The sequence below is a fragment of the Piliocolobus tephrosceles genome, chromosome 7, assembly GCF_002776525.5.
Source record: "Piliocolobus tephrosceles isolate RC106 chromosome 7, ASM277652v3, whole genome shotgun sequence".
Taxonomy (NCBI): Eukaryota; Metazoa; Chordata; class Mammalia; order Primates; family Cercopithecidae; genus Piliocolobus; species Piliocolobus tephrosceles.
In genome coordinates this window covers 83,881,601-83,906,921 of record NC_045440.1, presented here as the reverse complement: position 1 = coordinate 83,906,921, position 25,321 = coordinate 83,881,601, and the positions used below count along the sequence as shown (strand labels likewise).

Sequence of the window (25,321 nt, the reverse complement as noted above, 5' to 3'; positions counted from 1 at the left end):
CTTCTCTGCTGACTATCTGATGCTCACTGTCAATCATCACTTGAATCTATCCCATACATTCTGGTTCCATCAATTTCTACATGTATTTTCTTTTTGAGTCCTTTGAAAAATAATATCCTGGTCTTTTTACTTCTCTAGAGCTACCTGATATTGCTATAAAAAGCTGTTCAGAGCATTCCTTTCCTTCAGGTCTATAAACTAGCGTTTGTTCGTTCATGAGGTATTATCTGAAATTTCTGACAAGTTTTTTATTAGTTCATTTTCCAAATCAATGATTTTATTTAACTGTTTGTTTATAAGTGTCATCCCAAATGTTTGAGGGTTCTAGAGGTCTTGGGACTATATGTGGCTCTCAGGATTCTCCCCTGCTGTTGAACTTTAAACATTTTCTGTTTTGTTTTCCCTTCACTCATCTCTTTTTCTTTCCTTTTTATTTATCCTTTCTAACAGTTTCTTAGTGCAGTGGCAACTAGTCTGTTTTTGAAGGAAAATATAGCAGCCACAATTTTCATCTCTATTCTTCTCCTTTGTATATACAAATCTCTTTTCCAATACTTTTTTCTGTATCCCATTCTGCTTTTTAGGTTATTTACCCAAGTTGGTTTTCTTAATAATTTATCTGATTTCCAGTATTGTCTGTTTTATTATTTCCAAAATCCAGTGTATTATAATTTAGATATTTTTATTTTGAAAATCTTATTTATTTTACCCCTCTTCCTATTTATCTTTTTCTGAGCATTTTCATTTCAGATTAGTGCCTTCTTATAACATACTGTTCCTTTTTATAAACAGTAGGTCTTCTTGCGATCCACTGAGATACCACATGAGTTCATAACATTTTCTTTTGGATTTTAGGGCTAGATTTTTTTCAATGTAATTTTTAAACAGCTTTCTTGGGGTACAATTGATATACAAAGAACTGCACACACTTAATGTATACAGTTTGATAAGTTTAGACATACGCCAACACTATGATATCATCACCATAATGAAGGTAATAGACATATTGAATATCACCTAAAGCTTCCTTGTGTCCCTTGTGTGTGTGTGTGTGTGTGTGTGTGTGTAACAACTCCCCCATTTTTGTCACCCCACTCCCAGATTCTGGCATCTAATATATTATTCTCTGCTTCTATAATTTTGACTGTTTCAGAAAACATAAGGGGGAAACTTATTGACATTACTTGTAGGTATGAATTTCTTGGCTATGACTTGAAAAGCACAGACAACAAAAATAAAATAGACAAGTGGAATTACATCAAATCTAAAAGCTGCTTCCCAGCAATTAAATCCATTGACAGAGTGGAAAGGCAACCTGTGAAATGGGAGAAAATATTTGCAAAATGTATATCTGACAAGATGTTGTTTTCCAAAATACATAAGGATTCCTTCAACAATAGCAACAGCAACAACAAAAAACAACGCAATTAAAAAATAAAAGCAAATGGTAAAAATCCCCAAAACTGATTAAAAATGGGCAAGAACTTTACCAATATAATTTTTAAGGGGCCTTAAATTTCTATTTTCCTTTTCTTGTTCTGCTGGCTATTTCATAGAATAAAATACTTTTTCTTTATACCTGTTTTTTAAATTTACAGTAATTACCTTCTAACAAAGGAAATCCTGTTTAATCTTTTGTTTGTCAATTTTCATGTTTGTGTACGAACATATATGTAACTCTGCATAATTCCTGTGTCATTCTCTGTTGTGGGGTTAAACAAGTTTCTGAAATCTATAACTGCAAGTTGGTGTGAACAGAAATCAGCTTATTTCAGCTGCCTTTACACTTTTCAGTTGTTTTTCCCATTCTTCTGGCATGCAGCTAATATTGTTACTATCTTTTTTTTTTTTTTTTTTTTCAGTTTCAAATGTTGAATCCAAAATCTTTTTTGTGCCTATTATATTTTGTCATTTGTATCGTGGAAACTCTCTGTACTCTTCCCTCTAACCTCTGCAACAACACTCCCTTCTGTCTGCTTCTGAGTGGACACAGAAAGATGTTGCAGAAAAATATTTAAGCAATATCTGAAGGATAGCACACATGGAAAATATGTATATACCAATATCTTCAGTTGTTAGGAATAATGGTTTTGATATAGGGATGAGAGAATAATGAATGTAAAAACAATCTTGTGATCATCTATTCCCTTTTACAGTGAATATCTAAATGTGCTTTTTCACTTTAATATATAAAAATAATTTTGTATTTAATTGGACATTATAGGTTATTACTGTCTCTTAAATTCTAGAAGCCTTATCCATTATGGATTTTAGTAACTGTATGGTTTCTCTATTTTTTGTGTACATATTTTTGTGCCAGTTTGATAACAGCTACTGTTAAAATGTCATATTTAACCATGAATGTTTATATATGAGATTTCCTTCACTAACAAAGTTATTCAATAAAACAATACATTTGTTGTGTTTTGCTGTCCATCAATTTGTACTGACATCTTTGAATGCTAAATTTTTGCCTTTACTGCATAAAAGAGTCTTGTATAAAGTCAGAAATATCTCCTTCTGGTTTCATTGCACATTGTAACATAGTAGCACATATAATTGATACAAATATATTAATATATACTTTTAATCAACCACTGAGTAGCATCGTGCTGTGCTAATGATTTTGGGTACATGAAGACTGATTGCATTTTCCTAATGCAACATTTTTTCTCTTAGAATTTTTTACATTTACATACTCAATGAATCATGACAAGTATTACTAGAATTTACTTTGATATTTCTTAAACTTATATTTAGAAGTTAAGAAAAGTAACATATGTTATTCTTTCCAAACAAGCAGTAAAAAGAATCTACTAGACAATATAAATACTGAACACATCAGATGATATGTAGATATGTGTCAAATTAAGCTGTTATAAAATAATTTCAAATTTTACTTAGGTTCTAATTTTAAGGGGTGGCAGAATTTGAGAATAGTTAATTCATTTCTCTTATCCATATAACACACAGTTTTTAAAGGTATAATTTGTCTGTGTTGAGGATTCAGAACTGAAATATTCTCAACATCTAGCCAATATGTATCTTCAAGAATATTTGTTACATGAATAATTTGAAAATGAATCAATTATTCTTATATATAAATAGAAGTTATAAAATTATTGCAAAACTATTAATTACTAAATAAGTTGCAAAGTAGTAGAAGCCTATTTCCATGAGAGATAAAGGGAAGAGTTGCAAAGTATAAAACCTAGGGGCTGAGGCTTCAAATACAATAGGATTTATCATGATAAAAGATGGTAGATTGACAGAGGTGAATTCAAGACATCCTTTCCCTGTTGTGCATTCTTGGCACCCTTGTCAAAGATTTTAATTCTGGACTTGCTTTTCTTCCATTGGTTTATATGTATGTTTTTATGCCAGTTTTGTACTATTTTAATTACTGTATCTTTGTCATATATATTGAAATCAGGAAGGGTGATGCATCCAGCTTTGTTTTTCTTTCTAAAGAATGTTTAGTTATTCAGGGTCCTTAGTGAATCCATATTAAATTTAGAATTTCAGTTTTCTACTTCCGTGAAACTGATGTTGGTATTTTGTGGAATTGCACTGAATCTGTTGATCCCTTTGGGAAGTATCAGCATTTTAACAACATCAAATTTCTACTCCATTTACATATGATCACTTTCCATCTATTTGTACTTTCTTACTTACTTTCAGCAATGTTTTGTGGTTTTCACTGTACAAAACATTCATCTCCGCAGTTTATTCTAAGTATTTTATTCATTCTGATGCTACTGTAAGTGGGATTATTCTCTTAATTTTCTTTTTAGACAATGACCTGGTATATAGAAGCACAACTGAATCCTGTATGTTGATTTTTTATTATGTAACTAGACCTATTAGTTCTAACTGCATGTGTGTGGGTGTGGGTGTGTGTCAAAACTCTAGGATTTTCTAAAAGTAATATCATGTCATCTGGAAACCAATAATTTTACTTCATTTTTTCTGATTTGGCTTTTTTTCCTTGCCTAATTGCTCCAGCTAGAACTTTCAGTACTATGTTGAATATAATGATGAGAGTGTACATGCTTGCCTCCATCCCAATCTTAGAGTAAAGGCTTTCAGTTTTTCACCACTGAGTATGATAGTAGCTGTGGGATATTCATATATGGCCTCTAGTATGTTGATATAACTTTCTTTTATTCCTAGTTTGTTCAAAGTGGGTTTTGATTGTAAAAGCGTGTTAATATTTTTCAGCTCTTTTTCTACATGTATTGAGAGGATGACATAATTGTATCCTTCATTCTACTAATGTGTTCTGATCAATTGAATTTTGTGTGTTGTACCATTCTTGCATTCCAGAGTTATATCCCATTCAGTTATGGAGTATGATCACTTTAATGTGCTGTTAAAGTTGGCTTCCCAGTATTTTGTGGAGGATTTTTGCATCTATATTCACCAAGGATATTGGTTCATGGTTTCGTTTCTTTTCTTTTTCTTTTCCCCTCTTTTTTTTTTTCTTTAACTTTTAAGTTCAGGAATAAAAATGCAGGTTTTTTACATAGGTAAACTAGTGTCATGGGGGTTTGTTGCACAAACCATTTCATCACACAGGTAGTAAGTCGAGTACCCATTAGTTTTTTTTTTTTTTTTTGTATTATACCATATAGAAAAATCAATTCAAAATGTATTAAAGGCCAGGCACAGTGACTCATGCCTGTAATCCCAGCACTTTGGGAGACTGAGGTGAGTGGATCACTTGAGGTCAGGAGTTTGAGACCAGCATGGCCAAATGGTGAAACCCCATCTGTGCTATGAATACAAGAAATTACCATAGCATGGTGGCGGGCACCTGTAATACCAGCTACTCAGAAGGCTGAGACAGGAGAATTGCTTGAACCTAGGAGACTGAGGTTGCAGTGAGCCAAGATCACAACATTGCACTCCAGCCTGGGTGACAGAGCAAGACTCTGTCTCAATTAAAAAAAAAAAAAAAAAATGCACAAAAGACTTAAACTTAAGACTTGAAACTGTAAAAGTTCTAGAAGATAACAGCAGAAAAGCTTCATGTCATTAGTCTGGGTAATGCTCTCTTGGATATAACACAAAAAGCACAAGCAACAAAAGCTAAAATAGCCAGCTGAGACTACATTAACTCAAAAGCTTCTACACAGGCAACAATAGGGTGAAAAGGCAATCTTCAGAATGGGAGAAAATATTTGCAAGCCGTATATCTAATAAAGACTTAATATTCAAAATATAGACTGGACTCCTAGAAATCTATAGTGAAACAAAACAAACGGACAAACAAACAAAACAACAAATCCTGATTAATAACTGGGCACAGGACTTGAACAAACATTTCTCCAAAGAAGACATACAAATCACCAACATGAAAAGATACTTATGATTAATCATGTGGAAAATGCAAATAAAATGAAACCAAAATTAGATATCACTTTACCTGATTTTGCCTGTTACCATGGCCACTACAGAAAGAAAAAGATAATAAGTATTCCCAGGATGTAGAGAAGTTGCTCACTCTTGTACATAGGAATGTGCAGTGTTATAGCCTCTATGAAAAACAGTAGGAAGTATCCTTAAAAAAATAAAAAGAACTGTTTTATGATCTAGCAATTCCATCTCTGGATATTTATAAAAAAGAATTGACATTGGAATCTGAAAAAGATACTTATATTCCCATATTTTATTACCATATTATTTGCAGAAACCAAGATGTGGAACAAACAATGTCCACAAATGGATGAATGGATGAAGAAAATGTGGTATGTGCACACATTGCAATATTGTTCAGCATTTAAAAAGAAGGAAATGCTGTAATGTGAGGCATCATGGAAGAACCTTCAGGATATTATGCTAAGTGATAAGCTAGTTACAAAAGGACACGTTCTACTTATATAAGGCAAAAATAGTCAAACTCCTAAAAGGAGTAAATAGAATTACAGCTACTAGGAGCTGGGTGGTAAGAACGGGGGAGTTGTTCTTCTATGGGTATGAAATTTCAGTTATGCAACATAATTAAATTCTAGAGATCTGCTGTACAACATTGTGCCTATACTAAACAATATTGTATTACATATTTTTAAAATTTTAAGAGTAGATCTTATATTAAGTGTTTTTACTGAAATAAAAATGTAAAAACACAATTTTAGAAAAACTTTAACACATGTAAAAGCTCATAAGTAATGCTTCATTATAATTTTACATAACTTTGGAAAAATTACTTTCAGAAGAGTGAAACATGATGAGTACTGAAGTATTCCATTAGATTAGAAAACTATAAGGAAAAATAAAAAGACCTTAAGCAATCAGTACAATTACAGTGGTGCAGTTAGCTGATTGAAAGAAACTGGGGAATGATTGGAGGCCAGGGAAATGGAGATGACAATAGTGAGTTATTCTTTCAAAAATTTTGGATGAGAAGTGAAATATATAGGACAGTAATATTTAAGGTGAAATCAACATCAAATAAATGATTTTTAAGAATAATAAGAAATTATGTTTAAAACTATTAATATTCCAATTATGTTAAACATAAGACTAATTTTATCGCATTTAATAATTTGTGAACAGTATCAATTTTTTTTTTTATTTCCAGTGCCCCATTTCAATTCAAATCATATTTAAATGTCAAATTTTCTTTTGGAATTACAAAATGTCCTTCTTACAGAGGAAAAATGTACATAAATATAGACAGTTTATATGGTTGTGTCAATGAAGTCCTTAGTATCCATACAAGTTTGTGTCCTCCTGAAGGTAATTTCTTCTAGAAATTTGACACTTTTAAATTGACTAACAGAGCAACTAGTATTTCTGTTTTGTATTCATCAAATCTATTCTTACTTAATCATATGCCACTCTTCTAGACAGCTCCAAACCTTTAAAGTCTATTCTTTCTTTTCCCCATAATCCAACCTAGTTAGATATGAAAATCTCTAGAAAGCATGAAGTTAACTGCAATCAATAATTGTACAGAGGCACAGAAAGTACAAACATAGAAGAGTTGACATTTGGGCATATCTACATTATGGAAAGTTTGTACAATATATTAGTAACACACTGACTTTGCAGCACCTTGCTTCTTTCTCTGTCTGTGCCTCCATGTATCTGTGTATCTTAAGCCAAATCATTAATGAAACTAATGTTCAATTTCTCTTTTATAAATAAAAAAGGGGTTCCAACATTTCTGCCTTCAACATACTAAGGGAATTTTTTCCTTGTCATAGAGTTTGAGTAGATGGAATTCATAATAACAAATATTTTTAAATGTAAAATATTAAGCTATTATCAATAATTGAATAAAGGTAATACCATCATTTGTTTTATACTGTGACTCCTTTAATGCTAGAATATTAATGCTTGCCTTTTTTTTTTTTTGATAAAATAGCTTCAGAGAATAAGAGGTCAAGCTAAATTTTGTAGCCTCTATAATGTGAAAAATGGTTTATATTTCTAAGAGTTGAACAAAAAAGAAAGCAGGCCTATGTTTTATCATAAAGCAGACACTTGAATAAGCACCAAATTATATAAAAGAACATTACTAACAACCCTAAAACTTTCTCACACTTTCTCCTACTCACCAATATTCGTAACAAAAATACTCTCTTTATTAATTTTTATAGCATTTTTTTCTTTTTCCTTATGATTTTACCATCTGAGTTTGTATCTTTAATATTGTTTTTTATTTTAAAAATACAATAACATGGTATGTGTCTTTTTATATTTTTTTATTACGTTTTTCCCCATCTTTATTGTTCTATATTATTCCATCTTAGGAAGACATGCTCATTTTTTTTTTTTATTATTATAGTGTAAGTTCTAGGGTACATGTGCACGATGTGCAGGTTTGTTAGACATGTTCACTTTTCAAGCATTTTTCTGGTTAGGAAAATTTGAATTGTTTCCAGTTTGTGATTATTAGCATAATGCTTCTATGGACAGTATTAAAATATTTTATTTCTTTGAATTTGGATAAATTGTTGGGGCATATGCCTAGGAGAAACACTGCTAAATCATATGGGTACTACATATTTCTAAGGTTGATAGAAAATTCTAGTTTTACAAAGTGAGGAATCACCGTATATTCAGTACAGCAATTTGCCATGATTCCTATTTGTGCCAATACTTAGTAGCATTTAGTTCTTATTCTTCCTCCCTCTCTCTCTTGTTCCCTCTCTCCTTCATTCTCCTCCTTCCTTCCTATTTTCTTTCTTTCCTTCCTTCCTTTCCAGGACTGCCTTCTTTCCTTTGTTTCTACATTCTTCGTTTCCTTTCTGCCTTTCATACTTCCTCCTCTTTTTTCTTTCAACATTAAAGAGTGATGGTGGGGGTAGGTATCATATCGAAGCTTTTAATTTATATTTTTCTAATAAATAATGATAATTCATATATTTAATCTTTTTAATATGCCTGTTTAAGGCTTTCAGTTGTTTTCTATTTTGGTGTTTCTTTTATTATTAAATTGTAGCACTTTAAAAAATATTTGATATGAGATTTTCTGTTATATTTGGTGTAAATATTATCCTATTATGTGACTTTTTCCTTCTCATTCCATATTATTTTAATGTTATCATTCATCAGCTGTGATTCTTTCTTTTATTTCAATTTTTCAAAATCATATTCAATTTTGTTATCTATTCCTGTATGGGAAATATTTTTTGTCCCTTCTTTAAGCAATGTTTCCTACCCAGAGGTCAAGGATATTTTCCTATTTTATTTATAGAATTTTATTATTACATGTAAAAATTATCTTGATTGATTTTTATATATGGTATGAGGTAGGGAATAAGTTTTTCACCTCCTCCAGTTGGAAACTAGCTTATTCAAAATGATTACAAAGATTGTCATAATTTCACTATTCTGTTGATCCTACTGGATTATTATCATATATCTAAGTCTGTAAAACTTATTATTATTTTTAAATTGTTACAAAAATTTATATTTTATGGTAGTATCATTATTCTATAACTTTCCTTTTGATAAACATTTAGATTAAATTACATTTATTTTGAACTATAAACTCCATTAAAAACATTGTAAAATATAGTAAACTGTCAGCTGACTTAGTTCTATGCAATAAATTTATAGAAGAGGATTCTGAGATCAAAACATACAACCATTCTGAATTTTAATAAGTGTACCAAATTCTTTCTGAAGTATTTTTTTACTTATTTACATTTCTGTCAATACAGTAATGATGTGTATTAGAGTCCCTACATTTTTCACTCCTTATGTTTATTTGGTGGATTGTTTGTTGTTGCCTATTTGAAAATTTGATACTTCATTTCCTAAATTTGCATTTCAGCAACTTCGAATATGGTTGAAAAAAATGTTCAGATCATTGCTTACCTATATTGCCTTTTCTATGAATTGCATTCTAGTATTCTTCTAATCAAAACAAATTTCTTGTCTTTAATTTAGAAATTCTAAATGTATTAGTGATATTAAACTTTGAAATGATATATAAATTGCATGTATTATTGTTAATTGCTTGCAAAAGTATCCCCAGTTCTTCAGCCTTTTCTTTTTACACACTCCTTGCAATCTAGTTTTCAGTTCCTCCAATAATGGGTAAAGTATATTTCTGCACACTTTGTATCTGGGTTCACATTGTAACTTATTTTGGCCAATAGAATCCCCTGAAAAAGATGGTGTTCTAGTTTTGAAAGTAAGCCTTAAGAAGCCTTACACATTGTAGCGTATTCTTCTAGAAACCTGCTACTACCATGTGAGCGGGCCCAGATTGTCTTACTGGATGAGGAGAGACAAGTGGTCCTTTTACTCCAGCTTCTTCAGCCAAATAGTCTACCTTCTGCCTTGAAATTGAAGCTACTAAGGAGTAGCCAGTCCCCAGTCCATCCAATATTTGATAACATATATATAAGCAAGTTTAGTCAAGATCAATTAAGTCTGACTCAGACCAACAGAGCTAACAGATAGCAACAGAACCATGAATAATAAATAATTCTTTTTTTTAAGACACCATGATTTGAGGTGTTTATTATGCAGATATAGATGATTAATCAAATTTTTAATCTTGATTTTTATCACATTTTCATGGGTTATAGATTTTAATTTTCATTTAGACTATCTACTCAATAGGTTATAAAATCATTTTCTGATAATTTAATCTAAATTTTAAAATTGTGTCTTTAATCCATCTGAGGTTTATTTTATATACACCATTATTTTTCTTTCTTTTTTTTTTTTTTTTTTGAGATGGAGTCTCACTCTGTCGCCCGGGCTGGAGTGCAGTGGCCGGATCTCAGCTCACTGCAAGCTCCGCCTCCCGGGTTTACGCCATTCTCCTGCCTCAGCCTCCCGAGTAGCTGGGACTACAGGCGCCCGCCACCTCGCCCGGCTAGATTTTTGTATTTTTTAGTAGAGACGGGGTTTCACCATGTTAGCCAGGATGGTCTCGATCTCCTGACCTCGTGATCCGCCCGTCTCGGCCTCCCAAAGTGCTGGGATTACAGGCTTGAGCCACCGCGCCTGGCCTACACCATTATTTTTCAAATAGAAATTCAAGATTACGAGTTAGCAAATCCTTTCTAATTGAATTGAAATAGTACATGTCATAATGTATTATGTGTGATTTGATTAGCATCATTCTACTTTCATTGTAGTTTTTTTGAGGTAGTACTGAGATCATATATCATTATTTCATTTCAAAAAATTCAAGCACATATGATTTTTGAATTTGGAATCATTACTCCAATAATTTAAAAAATGGCATTTTGTTAAAATTTTAGTTTTGCTCAAAAGTTATTAGAATAAGAAGTCAAAATGGTAAGAAGATAGTAGCCCTGGCCAGGCATGGTGGCTTACGCCTGTAATCCTAGCACTTTGGGAGGCAGAGGCTGGTGGATCACGAGGTCAGGAGATTGAGACCATCCTGGCCAACATGGTGAAATCCCATTTCTACTAAAAATACAAAAATTAGCTGGGCATTGTGGCATGTGCCTGCAATCCCAATTTCTCGGGAGGCTGAGGCAGGAGAATCACTTGAACCAGCTAGTCGGAGGTTGCAGTAAGCCAAGATCATACCACTGCACTCCAGTCTGGTGACAGAGGAAGACTATGCCTAAAAAAAAAAAAAAAAAAAAAAAAAAAAAAAGCTCTGAATTTGCTGTTCACTTACCATACACCAATACATTCATTTAGTAATAATGTTGTTTTATGACATTCAGCCAAATAGATCAGAAGTCAGACTTAATTTACACCAGGAAACATGGAAAATTGTGACATCTACAACCTTTTATATCAAACCTGCCCAACTAAGTGAATATGGAATAAGTTATTGATGAAGTTAAAAACAACAAAACGCTAGTGAAAACAAAAGCAAGTCACCACTCTGTTTAGATGGTGATATATCACCAGCTGCATCTGAATGCAGAGAAGACATCATTGAGTTTTAAATTAATTCCACCTTCCAAGGTACAGGATGACCTAGCCGAATTAATCATGGTGAGACTTGATTCAGGGTGAAGTTCTTCACAGACAGGCTGGAGCACAGATTTCTTGTCAGGAAATCACAGGTCTTCTGTGAGATCAGCCAAGTCCAATCCCATTAGAACAAAAGAAACATGACGTAAAATATCAGAAAGACCATATACAAATTCCTAAAACCAAAAGATGAGTCTTATAACTAAATTCCTCATTTATCTGTTCATTCAGAATGTATTTAAGTTGTTTATATGCCAGGCATTATTAGCACTGTCTTACCTGCTACATTTGGTGAGAATATATAGACAATAATGCATTTATATATAATATCTAGATACATGTATACAAAGATAGATATACATAGAAAAATACTTAAATGGTAAGAGTTGAATGAACCAGACATGTGCATATCCATAGGAAGTATATTCCAAAAAGAGAAAACTATTTAGTTCAAAGGCCAATATATAGAACATGCTTAACATGTTAAATAAACCTAAGAAGACAAATGTAGCTGAAGAAGAGAGACAGTGTTTTGACAGATAATGAATTGAAAGAAGCAGATGAAATCAAATTCTGTAAGTTTCTTTAAGTGATCCTTATATTTATTCTATTAGGGTGGGAATCCATTTGAATAGCTGTAACATAGAAGTATATGATTGTATGTAAGTATTGAGAGATTCGTCATGGCTTCCGCATAAAAACAACAACAAAAGACAACATGGACAAGGATAAAAGCAGGAAGAACAGTCCAGAGACAGTTAGTAGGTGATTTTTTTCTGTATAGAGTGGTAGAAATGTAAGTCACAAAAAGTGGTAAGATTCTCAATATATTTTGAAGATAAATTTGGCAGGATGTATTATTTTATTTGTGGACATGGAAGAAAGAAACTAAAGAGTGATTCTACAACTTTTGAACTAAGTAAAGAGAAGATTTTATTGAGATTAGAGAGACGAGGAGAGGAGTAGGTTTTTGTGGAGAGAAGCAGAAGCTTCATTTGAGACAAATGCAGTTTAAAAGATGGACAAATAATTAGTAGACAGTTGTATAGATGTCTCTGGATTTCGGTGTTAAAGTCTGGCTAGAGGTGCACATTTGGGAGTTGTTAGCACATTTGTTACCAAAACACCAGGAGTTCAGGCTAGGTCCTGCTGCTCATTGCAGAGAAAGTCAATCACTGAGTGCACAAGTATTGCCATGGAAGAATTCTTTAATAAGGTGCTGCAACTGAAGAGATGGGAGCTCTGCCTCAAATCCATCTCTCTGACTGACTAAAACTAGAGGTTTATATAACAGGGAAGAAATGTAACAGTGTGTGATATGGTTTGATTGTGTCCCCACCCAAATCTCCACTTGACTTGTATCTCTCAGAATTCCCATGTGTTTTGGGAGGGACCCACGGGGAGGTAATTGAATCATTAAGGCTAGTCTTTCCTCTGCTATTCTCATGATAGTTAATAAGTCTCACGAGACCTGATAGGTTTATCAGGGGTTTCTGCTTTTGCTTCTTCCTCATTTCTCTTGCTGTCTCCATGTAAGAAATGCCTTTGGCTTCCTGCTATGCTTCTGAAGCCTCCCCAGCCATGTGGAACTGTAAGTCCAATTAAACCTGTTTTTTCTTCCCAGTCTTACGTATGTCTTTATCATCAGTGTGGAAACGGACTAATACAGTATATTCGTAGCAGTAAAATGGTGCATTCTGAAGTTGTAAACCGAAGAAAAGTGAAAGAACATATTACTGCAAAGTTTCTTCAAAGTGTCCAAATGTATTTTCTGTTTCCACATAAAGTTTGTTAAAAACAAAATTATTTTAAGAACTGTAATCAATGTGATTTATTATTGCAATTTATATAGTCAGAGCCTAATAGTAGAAAAAATAATAAGCACCTAATATATATATATGTATGTCATCATTATAGTTGGTGCTTATTCTTTTTTGCTAGTGTTGCCACTATATTACTTCTTCAAAAATGAGCTAATGGATTCCATTCCTCATATCTTTACAAAGTCTCTCTTCTTAAAATGTTTTTGAACCAAAGCATTCATAATATGTTATGTAGCTTCATGAAAAGACTGAGCAATAGGAATTTGTTATGAATAATTTATAGGTAATGATTTCCAAAACAAAGTTATAAAACATAAACTAAAAATAAAATGGTTTCATTTGGCCTGTGGTAAAACAAACAAAAAATTTGAACAAAAAACTTATGAGCTACTTAAAGTTATGTAAAACAGTAAAAATAGACACTTTTTATATGCTGTTTATATCTGCTTACCATAACAACATAAATACAGATTTTCTTATCATTTTCCTATAATCTAATATTATTGAAATGTGTTTCAGTTTAGAACTAAACATACTGAAAATAATGGAAAGACAGATAAATTGATTGGGGGCAATTTCTTCTGCCCTGTAGTCTTTAACTCTCTGGGGAACTCAAAGTAACCTGAAGTTCCATACTGTTAGCAAAGTGAAATCAATATGAATGACTGTAAAAATAATCTGAGGAATAAATGAAGCTTCTTACTCTAATAAACATCCTTCAGGATGCTAGTCCTGAAAAGTAAAGTTTCCTGCTTGAAGCAAATGCTCTGTGAGAAATGAAACTTTCAGTTTCCAGTTATTTTATACTTGGGAAGAGGCCAAAGGCTACAATAGATACATTTTGTTACTTCTTGTTTTATGTTTGTTCCTTCATGTTGGAGAGATGGAGAGGAAGGGGGGATTATATATGCAATTATTTTACTGTATGAGAATACGGGGCCAGGCATGTTGGCTCATGCCTATAATCCGAATACTTTGGGAAGCATAGGCAAGAGGATCTGTTGACCCCAGGTGTTCCAGACTAGCCTGAATAATATAGTGAGACCCTGTATCTACGAAAAACAAAAAAAGTAGCCTGGTGTGGTGGCACACGCCTATAATCCCAACTACTTAGGAGGCTTCGGTAGGAGCATTATTTGAGCCTGGGAGGTTGAGGCTACAGTGAGCTATAATTGTGCTACTGCCCTCCAGCCTGAGTGACAGAGCAATACCCTGTCTCAAAAAAAAAAGTTTTTGAATTCACAAATGATAATAATTATAACTATAACTAAGAAGTGATTTTTTGTTTACTCGGGCATAATACATTTCCTTAGCCATTTAATTGAATATATAATATTTTATAAGATTTTATGGTGATTCATCGTAAACAATAAAACAATAGAGCAAATATTTATTGAGACTCTAGCATATGTCAGACATTAATTTATGAGTGCTTTATTATGGATTATTTTATGTCTTCCTCACCATAACGCCATGAGGTGGGCACTCTAGTATCAATTGCTACATTTTAATAAAGTGAACACTGAGATTTAGAGACTTAGAAAAATTCGGTAAACTGTTAATATCATATAGGTAATAATTTTTGATATTGCAAGTAAATTTTAATAACATAAAAATCGAAGTCTGAAACAATTATCTCAATCACTACATTCTACCTGAGTAGGCCTACCAGCCCATTTTAAAAACCTTTCCTATAAGATTTCTTACTGCATGAGAAGTTTCACCTTTCCTTGATATAGTTAATATAATCTATATGATATTAGTTCAGACAGCGAAAACATTTACTGCACAACCCTACTGAATACTTGCTTAAATTTGTTTTAGTATCATTTTCTTTGAAGTTCAACAGTTTAAACCTAAGTCCTATGCTCTAAGAATTGATAAATAAGTTCATATTTTTGCAGTCTTTCAACAAATATTCAATAGTGGCTGACTTAGAGTTGATTACTGTGAGTCGAATACTGCAAATGCTACTACCCTTGTGCTCTTTTACCCTTGCTTTCAGATTCACAATCCTGAATTTACTGACTTAATGAACAGCACACAGTGGCTAAATCCACTGCACACTTTTAATCTTGCAGACCTCTCTGTAGCCCTTGAGACAGTTGAATACTCACACCTTAGAATAATTTTTGTCTTTAACATCATTGACATTATACTCCTTTTATTTTCATTTTGCTGATGTGACACTTCAAAATATCCCTTTGGAATTGCTCTTTTTCTGACTATGTAATACATTTTCGAGACGTCTAGGCACTCTTCCATTCTTGCTAGACCCACAATTGATGAGAAATGTAATGTACTGCCTGTGAATTAAATTACTCATATAATATGATGAGCTAAATCTATGTCTCCTTCCAAGAACTCTCTGTTGAGCTCCAGACCAAGTTCCTGGTAGACATCTCCACTGGGATGTAAAGTAAGCCAATCAAATTCAGTAGGCTGAAAAGTAATCTCATTATTGCCCTGCATCCCCCTTGAAAATTTTGCCTCCTTTTAGAACATGACTCCAACACTTGTCCAAAACAATCCCCAGTGCTGTGTGCCATTCCCCATAGCCAATTATATCACCTCGCCTTGTTAAGTCTAACACTTCAAAAATATCCCTAATCTCTATACTGAGGTCTATTTCCCTACAAATGATTATAAGTCCTTTTAATATTTCTTCCCTATTTCTTTCTTACTATGGCCACTTGTAAACATTTCTACAATGCTATTCTAGTTGAGGTTCTTCCAATGATTCCCATTGTCATTCTTGGTTAGGCCATGTCTAAGCGTCTGTCAATGGAACACTCATTCTTGCCTCTCTTGCCAGCACTGTCAACCCCTGTCCCTGACCTTTATCTTGCTAACTTTTTAATCACCTCTAGTCCTCAACATAGCATACTTTCTTAAATAAAGAAAATATCCCTTGATATGTGAGAACCAAATTAGGTGACGCTCCTTGTTTTGTTCTCTGAGGGAAATTTGTATTCCACACATTAGTACCTAGTAGATAAATTACATTTTTTTTTTTAAAGTTGTTACTTCTTGAAACTGCCACCTCTTTCAAGGCAAATAGAATAGTTTGTTGTTACAGCTTCCAGGCCCTAGCACAACAAATTTGACAAAACAGGTGTCTACAAAATTAATAAATAAATGACAAGAATAAATATCTCCTCATTCAAACAATTTATATATTATGACCAAAGTCATAGATTTTGATTAAAGATAGTGTTATACATAGAATGAAAGCAATGATAGGATTTGATGTTTTCTCTACAGAATTTTAACTGTAAACTATGTAAATAATTTAACTCCCTCTCAGAGATCTTTCTTCAAAAAACTAGATTATAAATTTATGTTTCTTGCTGCTTATGCCTTTATCTGGATTTTTGAAGATCCTTTTATTATTTCATGTCGCTCTCACCATTAATCCATGAAGTAGGTACTGTACTGTGAGTTGCTACATTTTACTAATGTGGACACTGAGATTTAGAAAATCATGTCTATTTCCATTACCAAACATCTGAGCAGCCCGCTTACTCTCAACTTAATCCTTACATTTTCTTTATTAAGAACAAATATTTAATTTTATTTTAATTACTTCCCACATATACACATAGTAGTATTTTTGTAGTTATTTTTATAACTTTCTGGTAACTTGATAGTAGAGACTTTATCATCTATTATAAAACATCAGCTACTAGACATTTGATACCAAGAAATGCTGACTAAAGGCAGTTTTGTATAATATATTTAAGAGAAATCTTATAGATCTTTTCCTGAGTAAAATATTATCCCCCTTTTTTATGTAAAACAAACACAAATGTATGTGAATCCCTCACAGTAAATAAAAAGTTGTTTTATACTCCAGATTCAAATATTTTCCAGGTTACTAAAAATAGAAACAATGTTATAAACAGAGCAACGTTTCACAAATGCATATGGCTACTGTTAGTGTTGGAATTTAACAGAACATGTCATAAAATAAATGGTAAAATAAATACACCTACAAAAGAAATATTTCATTTTCTGGTCTATGGGAACAGAGTCAACACAAACACTTTCTTAAGACACTATTGCGGATACCTCTAATCTAAAAGCCAGCAGGTGGCAAATATTCACACCAACTAATGTTAGTACCGTATGTGCAACTGGAGATATTATGGTTCACACTTGACCAAATATGTAGAAAACGGAGCTTCTTAATTTCTTGAACATAAAATTCCAACTCTCATGTGGAGAACTGCAAGAAGCTACTCCTGTGCTAAATGAAGAGATTACTTTTTTCTCTTGAACACAATGTATACCTCATAAATTCAACTTTTACTCAGAAAAAAAAAAGTTTTTAACAGGGATCAGCTAAAAAAAGTGAACGTAATGAAATAAAAGAGTGATTTTTAAAGTAGAAACACACAGATTACTATGTTTGTACTTCCTCAAGCTAATTGTATAACCAACTACACTGATCCTACAGTTTCTCCAATACAAAATGAGAATATATTACTTACCTTCAAAGAAATGTGAGAATTCAACTAGACAATAGCTACATTAGAAACCTTCTTATCCTGTCATCTCATTTATTATTCATTCCATTATTTAATGGCTTACTTATATAAGTATGACTGGCAGAAGCACCTATTATTCCGTGGATTGTAATCCAACACTATTTTCCTTTATTTTGTTACCAGTTAGAACATTGGACACTTACAAAAGCATACACCTGTGTCTGTCTGGCATGCCTTCATTTTTTTGGTTTTTGTTTCATTTAACACTCCCTTACTTTATGGTATTACAGGATGCTCAAAGCTCATCTTGTATTTTCTGCCCCAGCCCTTAAGTCATCCATTTCTCCAGGAAGCCCCAATTCTCCTTTTGAAGAATTGGATGTGGAAACCACATGCAGGTGCTGGCATGCTCACTGCTACTAGAATGCTGCTTTCTATAGATCCCCCCAACATATACAGCTAAAAAATATATGTACGTTTAGTAACCCATGTATGCATACAAATCAATATTTATTTCTGTAGCCATCCATTAGAATGTAAACTAAAATCAATATGAATTTGTACATATATGATGGACTCTAATTCATTACCACAGGGTTAATTGAAGTTGTCTTTACTTCCTGTTTCTTCCCTGACAGTGAAAAACATCTCTTTTGTCATTAAAATTTATTAGTTTATTTGTTCTTTTTTTTTTTTTTTGTATGTGAATACTGAAGGTTGGAACAAGGGAATAATATTTTTAATTATAAAAAAAGGTAGCTTTTAAAAATATCAATATCAGATTATTTTATTCACACACAGATACACACACAATTGGTTTTTATCCTCTGGTTTTGTAGTCTGCAAACTAGCTAAACTCACATATTTTGTGGATTCCATAGAATTTTCTTCAATGATTACTAGATCATTGACAAGAAAGTGCAAACAAAGACAGTTTTTTTTTTTTTCTTATGAATCTAGATAACTTTTTTCTTTTCTTTTTTTTTTTTTTTTTTCCTTCTTTTTTTTCCTTGTACTGGCTAGGTCTCCAGTAAAACATTGAAAAGAAGTGGTGAGAAAGCTAACATCCTTTCCTTGTTCCTGAGTTTAGAAAGAGGTATGAAATCTTACCATTGGATCTGTAGATAGTTGCAGGGTTTTGTAAATGTTCCTTTTAAGATTGAAGAATATTATTTCTATGAGTTGGAAATTTTCATAGGAATTGGTGTTAGTGTAAAATACTTTTTCCATATTCATATAGACAATTATATGACTTTTCTTCTCATTTGGTTAATGTGATACATTGCACTAATTAATTTTTAAATGTCAAAACAACTGCATTCCTGGGATAAATCTCTTTTAATCATGGTGTATTTACTGTATATATAGTTGGCTTTGATTTTGAAATTTTGTAGTAATACTTTGACTTATATGTTTATGTAATTTTATTTTCTTATAATTTCTGAACTGTTTTTTAATAAGGGCATTGCTTACCTTGTGATTTAAAGGAAAAGTATTCCCTTCCATTTAATTTTCCTGGAAAAGTTTGTGTAGAATTGAATTGAATGGCATTATTACTTCTTTAAAATTGTCATAAAGTTTATCAGTAAAGACAACTGGACATGGAGTTTTATTTGTAGGAATATCTTTAAATAATTGAATTTCCTTAATAGATATAAGATTATAAAATTTATATTTTAAAAACATAGCTTTACTAATAATTGACATTTAATAAAATGTAAATGTTATAATTGAACGATTTGGTAATTTACACATATGTATACAGCTATGAAACAGTCAACACAATAGTAAAAATTGTATCACGCTGAAAGGTTTCTTCAGGCTGACAGTGTTCTCTAAGTTTGCACCTCCTTTAGTGAGTAACCTAAATCTTCTCTGAAATGTTTCATATCTTCATGTTCCTACCTGGATTAGATTTTCCAGATCTTTTATTATCATTTACTATTAGACATACAAATACTGGGAGACACCTTAAGAGAGTTCTCTAGGGGTTACATGTATTTTCTTCCCTATCCCCATCTTGTAGCAGAAACCTTATTTTCTCTTGATAAATCACTTTAATTACCTCAATCAACACAACTCTCCAGTGTGTTGGTCTTGAGTTCAATTGACCCAGTATTGTCAAATGTCAGTCTCAAATCCCAGTGCAATGTAACTCTTTTCATGTTCTCAGGAATCAAAATGTTGAGACACTGATAATTAGAACAGTCAGAGGCATCTTCCCTATTTCATCTATTGATTCCTCAGACTCCTGAAGAAACAATCTTCCATTCACTAATGCATAATATGTATCTCATGGTAGCAGAAAGCAACTCAAGCTCACAAGTTGTTGTTTCCTACCTGACACTAACTGAATCTTCAGTAAGTCATTACATCTTTCTACGTGACCAGCTGTTTCTCAATAGAGAAATGTTTTTTTTTTTTTTTTTTTTTTTTTTTTTTTTTATTTTTTTGCTATAGTATGCTAGAGTATGGTTTTTTTTTTTTTTTGCTATAAAATTAGTTATTACTGGCTTAGAAGAAAAACTATATAAAGTAGCATAACTTAGAATGACACTTATAATAATTCTGTGATTAGCATTACAAATGAAGCACAGTATGCAGGGAAGGCAAACCCATATCTACAACAAATATCTAGAACAAATATCTGTTTTAAGGAGAATGAATTATTCTTTGGTATATAATTATTCTTATGGGGTGACACTGGGCTGTAGATTGGTAATGAGGGTTTGTTGAGATGAAGCTTAAGATGATATCATCTTGCAACGTGTGTCAATGAAGTTGTAGTCAGAAAGGCAAAACACTATAAGTAATATAGACTAAGGATTTTTAAATAGTAATACTCTCTTGCACTACTGTGGAGGAAGCTGGAGAAGCAAAGATCCAAAAGGGAAGATAAAGGATGAAAGGCGGTTTACTTGCCAGCCTCCTATAGCCAGGTGTGTCAGAGAGGGCTTCTAAAGGGACCTGATGAGCATGACTGTGGAGTTACTATGGGTCAGCTGGGACAGTAATAGTTCTGAATCGTAGAAGATATTAAATAAAATAAAAATATAGTCAAATGTGCTGGGCATGGTGGCTCACACCTGTAATCCCAGCACTTTGGGAGGCCGAGGTGGGTGGATCACAAGTTCAGAAGTTCAAGACCAGCCTGACCAACACGGTGAAACCCCATCTGTCCTAAAAATACAAAAATTAGCCAGGTGTGGTGTCACGTGCCTGTAATCCCAGCTTCTCGGGAGACTGAGGCAGGAGAATTGCTTGAATCCGGGAGTTGGAGGTTGCAGTGAGCCGAGATCGTGCCATTGCACTCCAGTCTGGGTGACAGACCGAGACTGTGTCTCAAATATATATATATGTGTGTGTGTGTGTGTGTTTGTGTGTGTGTGTATATTTATACTTATATTTATATTCATAGTCAAGTGGCCGGCCGATCCTACATTTTCCCATTACTCTAATTGTGATGTCTTTTTAAGATTTGTATTGGTTTCTTCCGCTGGCAGATTGCGCAGGTAGTGGTAATATAATGGGATCAACTGTGGCAAGGGCAGTCCACATTATGTATTGCTACCGTTACATAATGGGTTCCTGGTATCACTACACCACTATAGATGGACTCAGACCAAACTCCATTTACCACCTGAACCCTAGATATCTTTATTCTTTGACTCGGAGATTAACATTCTCTAAAGTCAGCATTCAATGATCTGCAGACATATTGACAATTTTTGTTGACATGAGACTGTAACTTGACTAAATACAAAACAGTAAAGAAGAGTTGGGTGATATTGTAGGGTGTTTCCATAGGGATATCACACTTTTGGATATATTAACTCAATGACTTCTGGATATACTAACTTATTTAAAGTAATGGAAAGTTGATGGGGTTTCACAACTAACTTGCTGATTAAAGATAGTTCTCCATCAGCCAGAACCAAAGGTGTTTTTTTCTCCTTTTTTGAGTAGGGGTGTTGTTTGTGTTTTATGAACCTTTGAGGATTGCCCACAAAATTTGAGATACCATAAACAATTAGCCACCTTCAAAGCTCCCTGTATAACAAAACATTTTTCACAATGTTGCATTAGCCCTGCTACCTATGACAATGCCCATTACTTCTAGTAGTTAGGGCTAAAACTTTGCTTCTGCTAGCCAGGACCTCATACTTCTTATAAAAATCAGGGAGTCCCTTTTATTGGCAACATTTTCCACATGTACATCAGGACTTCAAAGAAAAGTGATTAGAGTACTTTTTAAATTAAATAAGGTGTTTTATTTTACAATAGTTTTAAATTTACAGAAAGTTTAGGATGAGCTCACATAAAGTCCTCATTTGCCTCACACTCATTTTCCCCTACTATGATTAGTATTGTATATTAGTATACATTTTCAAAATATTATCATTAACTAAAGTCTATGCTTCATCAGTTTTCCTTAGTTTTTACATAATATATTTTCATTTCTGTGCCAGCATACATCAAATATACCATATTACATATAAATATCATGTATCCTTAAGCTCCTCTTGGCCATGAGAGTTACTAAAGTACTTTTCAAGGATATTGACACTACTCAAAATATACGTCAATGTCATTATTAAGGGGGATCATTTTGGCCCCCTTAGTGGACATAATTAATGAGTGGATTAGTGAATTGTGTGTATCTCTTTGTAAGTTCAATATAAGCAAATGCTGAGATTATGATTTAGTTAACCAGAGAAGCAAATGATTTGAATCATCCCCTATTAATCAAGATAGGATGATACATTGCAGTTCATTTAGGAGTACCCATATTGATAAACTCAACCCAATTTTAAGTTATATTCCTCTTTGTTTTATGCAGCCCCCAACAAAATCAGTCCCTATACATATTCCTCAAATTTGTGCCAATATAAGTGGAAAATTAGCAGCTCTTTTGATATTCAAAAATTTGCCTCTGATATTGACTTTATATGATCCATAGGGTGACACTGGGCTCTAGATTGGTAATGAGGGTTTGTTGAGATGAAACTTAAGATGATATTATCTTGCAAGGTGTGTCAATGAAGTTGCAGTTAGAAAGACAAAACACTATAAGTAATATAGAATAAGGATTTTTAAATAGGAGTCCTCTCTTGCACTACTGTGGAGGAAGCTGGGGAACCAAGGATCCAAAAGAGAAGATAAAGAATGAAAGGCGGTTCACTTGCCAGCCTCCTATAGCCAGGTGTGTCAGAGAGGGCTGCTAAAGGGACCGGATGAGCATGACTGTGGAGTTACTATGGGTCAGCTGGGACAAGTAATAAAAGGAGATTTGGACGTAGAGTGCTGGGTAATGAGGACAAATGGCAATCTATTGGTATTCCTGCATTTGTCTGTCTCCAAGTAGATAAGGGAGACAACCTGGAATCTGCTAGTATTTCTACATCTGTCTCTTATCACCTCTATCCATAATGGCCTCCTGAGAGTAATGGTTACTGTTACTCTTTTCTGCTTTCCAAATTGCTTGCAAATTTTTCTTTTGACCAACTGTAGCATGGAACCATGCCATAAAGGGATGTCTTAATCTGTTTTGTGCTGCTATAGCAGAATACTACAGACTGGGTAATTTTTAAGAAGAATACTTTATTTCTCCTAGTTCTGAATGCTGAAAAATCTATGATCAAAGCACTATTACAGGCTTGGTAACTGGTAAGGGCCTGCTCTGTGTGTCTAAGATAGCAAGCTGAATGCTGTTTCTTCCTGAGGGAAGGAACACTTTTCCTCACATGATAGAATAGCAGAGGAGAGTGAACCCTTCTTTGACAAGCTCTTTTCATAGTGACATTAATCCATTCATGAAAATGAGAGACTTTATAACATAAACATCTTTCGAAAGGCTCCACTCCCAACGTTGTTGCTTTGGGAATTAAGTCACAACATAAATTTTGAAAGGGACAAAAACATGGAAACCATTGCTGGGAATGCTGGGATCCTCGGTTCCACTTACCTTAAGCAAGTTGACATCACAAACTTCATTTCACTATATCACTTGAATTTTCTCTGTAACTAAATTTCAGATATGTAAGCCCTGCAGCAACAAAGATGAGAGAATATTTTTTGATACTGTTAGGTTGTCCATGTTTTCTTGTGCTCTCAATTGAGCTGAGAATTTGTACTTTTAGCCTAACATTTTCACCTTAAACTCTCAATTGTAATTATAAGCAATTGACCTACTCGTCACTTCGTATACATATTCCCTGAGTCCCCATAATTGTTTATTGCACCAGCCACTTGATGCCTCAAAGGTTGTTTTCAATACACTTCATGCAGGAAACCACAGGATTTAATGCAACTGTTTTGAGTGTCCTGCAATTCCAGAGTCTAGTCCCTTTTTCTAAGGTTAATGGATTCTCACACTCTTCAAACAAACCAGGAGAAACAATCTATAAATTCTTATTTTCTTGGAGTCTGTAACAGGGAGCTACCACAGATTCCATTAATTATGTTAATGAGCATTCTCAATTGACAGGCAATAGAATTATTTGTACCATATTTAAACATGAAGAAGTTTGTTGAGGCATAGGTGGCCCAAAGCAGCATTAAGAAGATTAAAGTCTAGGCTTCTAGGAATGATTCCCAAAATCTCACCATAGAGTTGTGTCGAGAAGAGAGCTTCTGCCTCTCACCACTATCAGAATGTTGTTGAATCAAATTGCTACTGCCTAGACCTTCACACACCACCACTACATGATCTGTATCAGCAAAGAGGATGCCTCATATAGTCAAATATCTCATCTCTGAATCAAAGTCTTGAAGATACGGACACAACTCTCAAGTTTAAATCAAGTATCAAGTATCCTTTCTTCAAAAGAGAATATCAGAAATGTAGTGTTTAGTTTTCTTGCCTCTTCAAAGCAAAAGGTTCTTCCAGAGGTATTTGGGGAGTAGTTATTAAGCATTTCCCACCCAGTGGTTACTAAACTAGTCTTAGCCAGTCAAATGCACCAGTTACCTACTTTGAGTTATGATTAAGTGATGCAAATAATGAGAGGCAACAGAGATTCCTTTCTCTATGAAGCAGTAGCAGCAAACATTTTTTAAGGCCCAGCATTGCTGGCAGAGTGGCAATTCAGAGCCAAGTGTGCCAGTGCAAGCTGTGGACTTCAGGGCTCAGCTGCAGCTTCAGAGTCAGCGTTGCTCTCACCATCCTAATTGTGCATCATGGTCTGGCTGTGACTCTGGCTCCATAACCTCCTTTTTGTGATACTGAGTTTCCAAAATAGATTCTGCATATTTTTCCAAAATTTTTGAGCTACACAATACTCTTCTTCTAATTTTCTTTGTTTAAATAAGCTAATATTTCTATTGGTTTCAATTAAGTGTCCTACATGTTGCAAATGGAATGATAGTTAAGCTTTCTAATTGCTACAGAAAACATTATCAATACAAATAATTTGTAGTTTTCTGCAGACAGATTATTGTCAGAAGAATGGGTTAGCAGGACCGTCAATGACATGCCTTTTAAAATGTGTAACTATCATTTTGTATGAATTTTATAGACTTGTATTATACATAACATGTAGATTTTAGATTGTATTCATAATTCTCTTAAATTGAATT

General features: G+C 33.3%; 1 long non-coding RNA gene across 1 annotated transcript in view; it reads right to left on the bottom strand.

Moving 5' to 3' along the window:
* Positions 1-24,624, bottom strand: part of LOC111553148 — a 51,768-nt gene extending 27,144 nt beyond the window's left edge. The window contains exons 1-2 of the long non-coding RNA XR_002734829.1: positions 24,350-24,624; positions 23,709-23,789 (exon numbers count right to left, since the gene is read on the bottom strand). This is a non-coding gene — a long non-coding RNA (uncharacterized LOC111553148). The remainder of the gene's footprint in view (positions 1-23,708; positions 23,790-24,349) is intronic.
* Between the last annotated feature and the right edge of the window lie 697 nt (positions 24,625-25,321).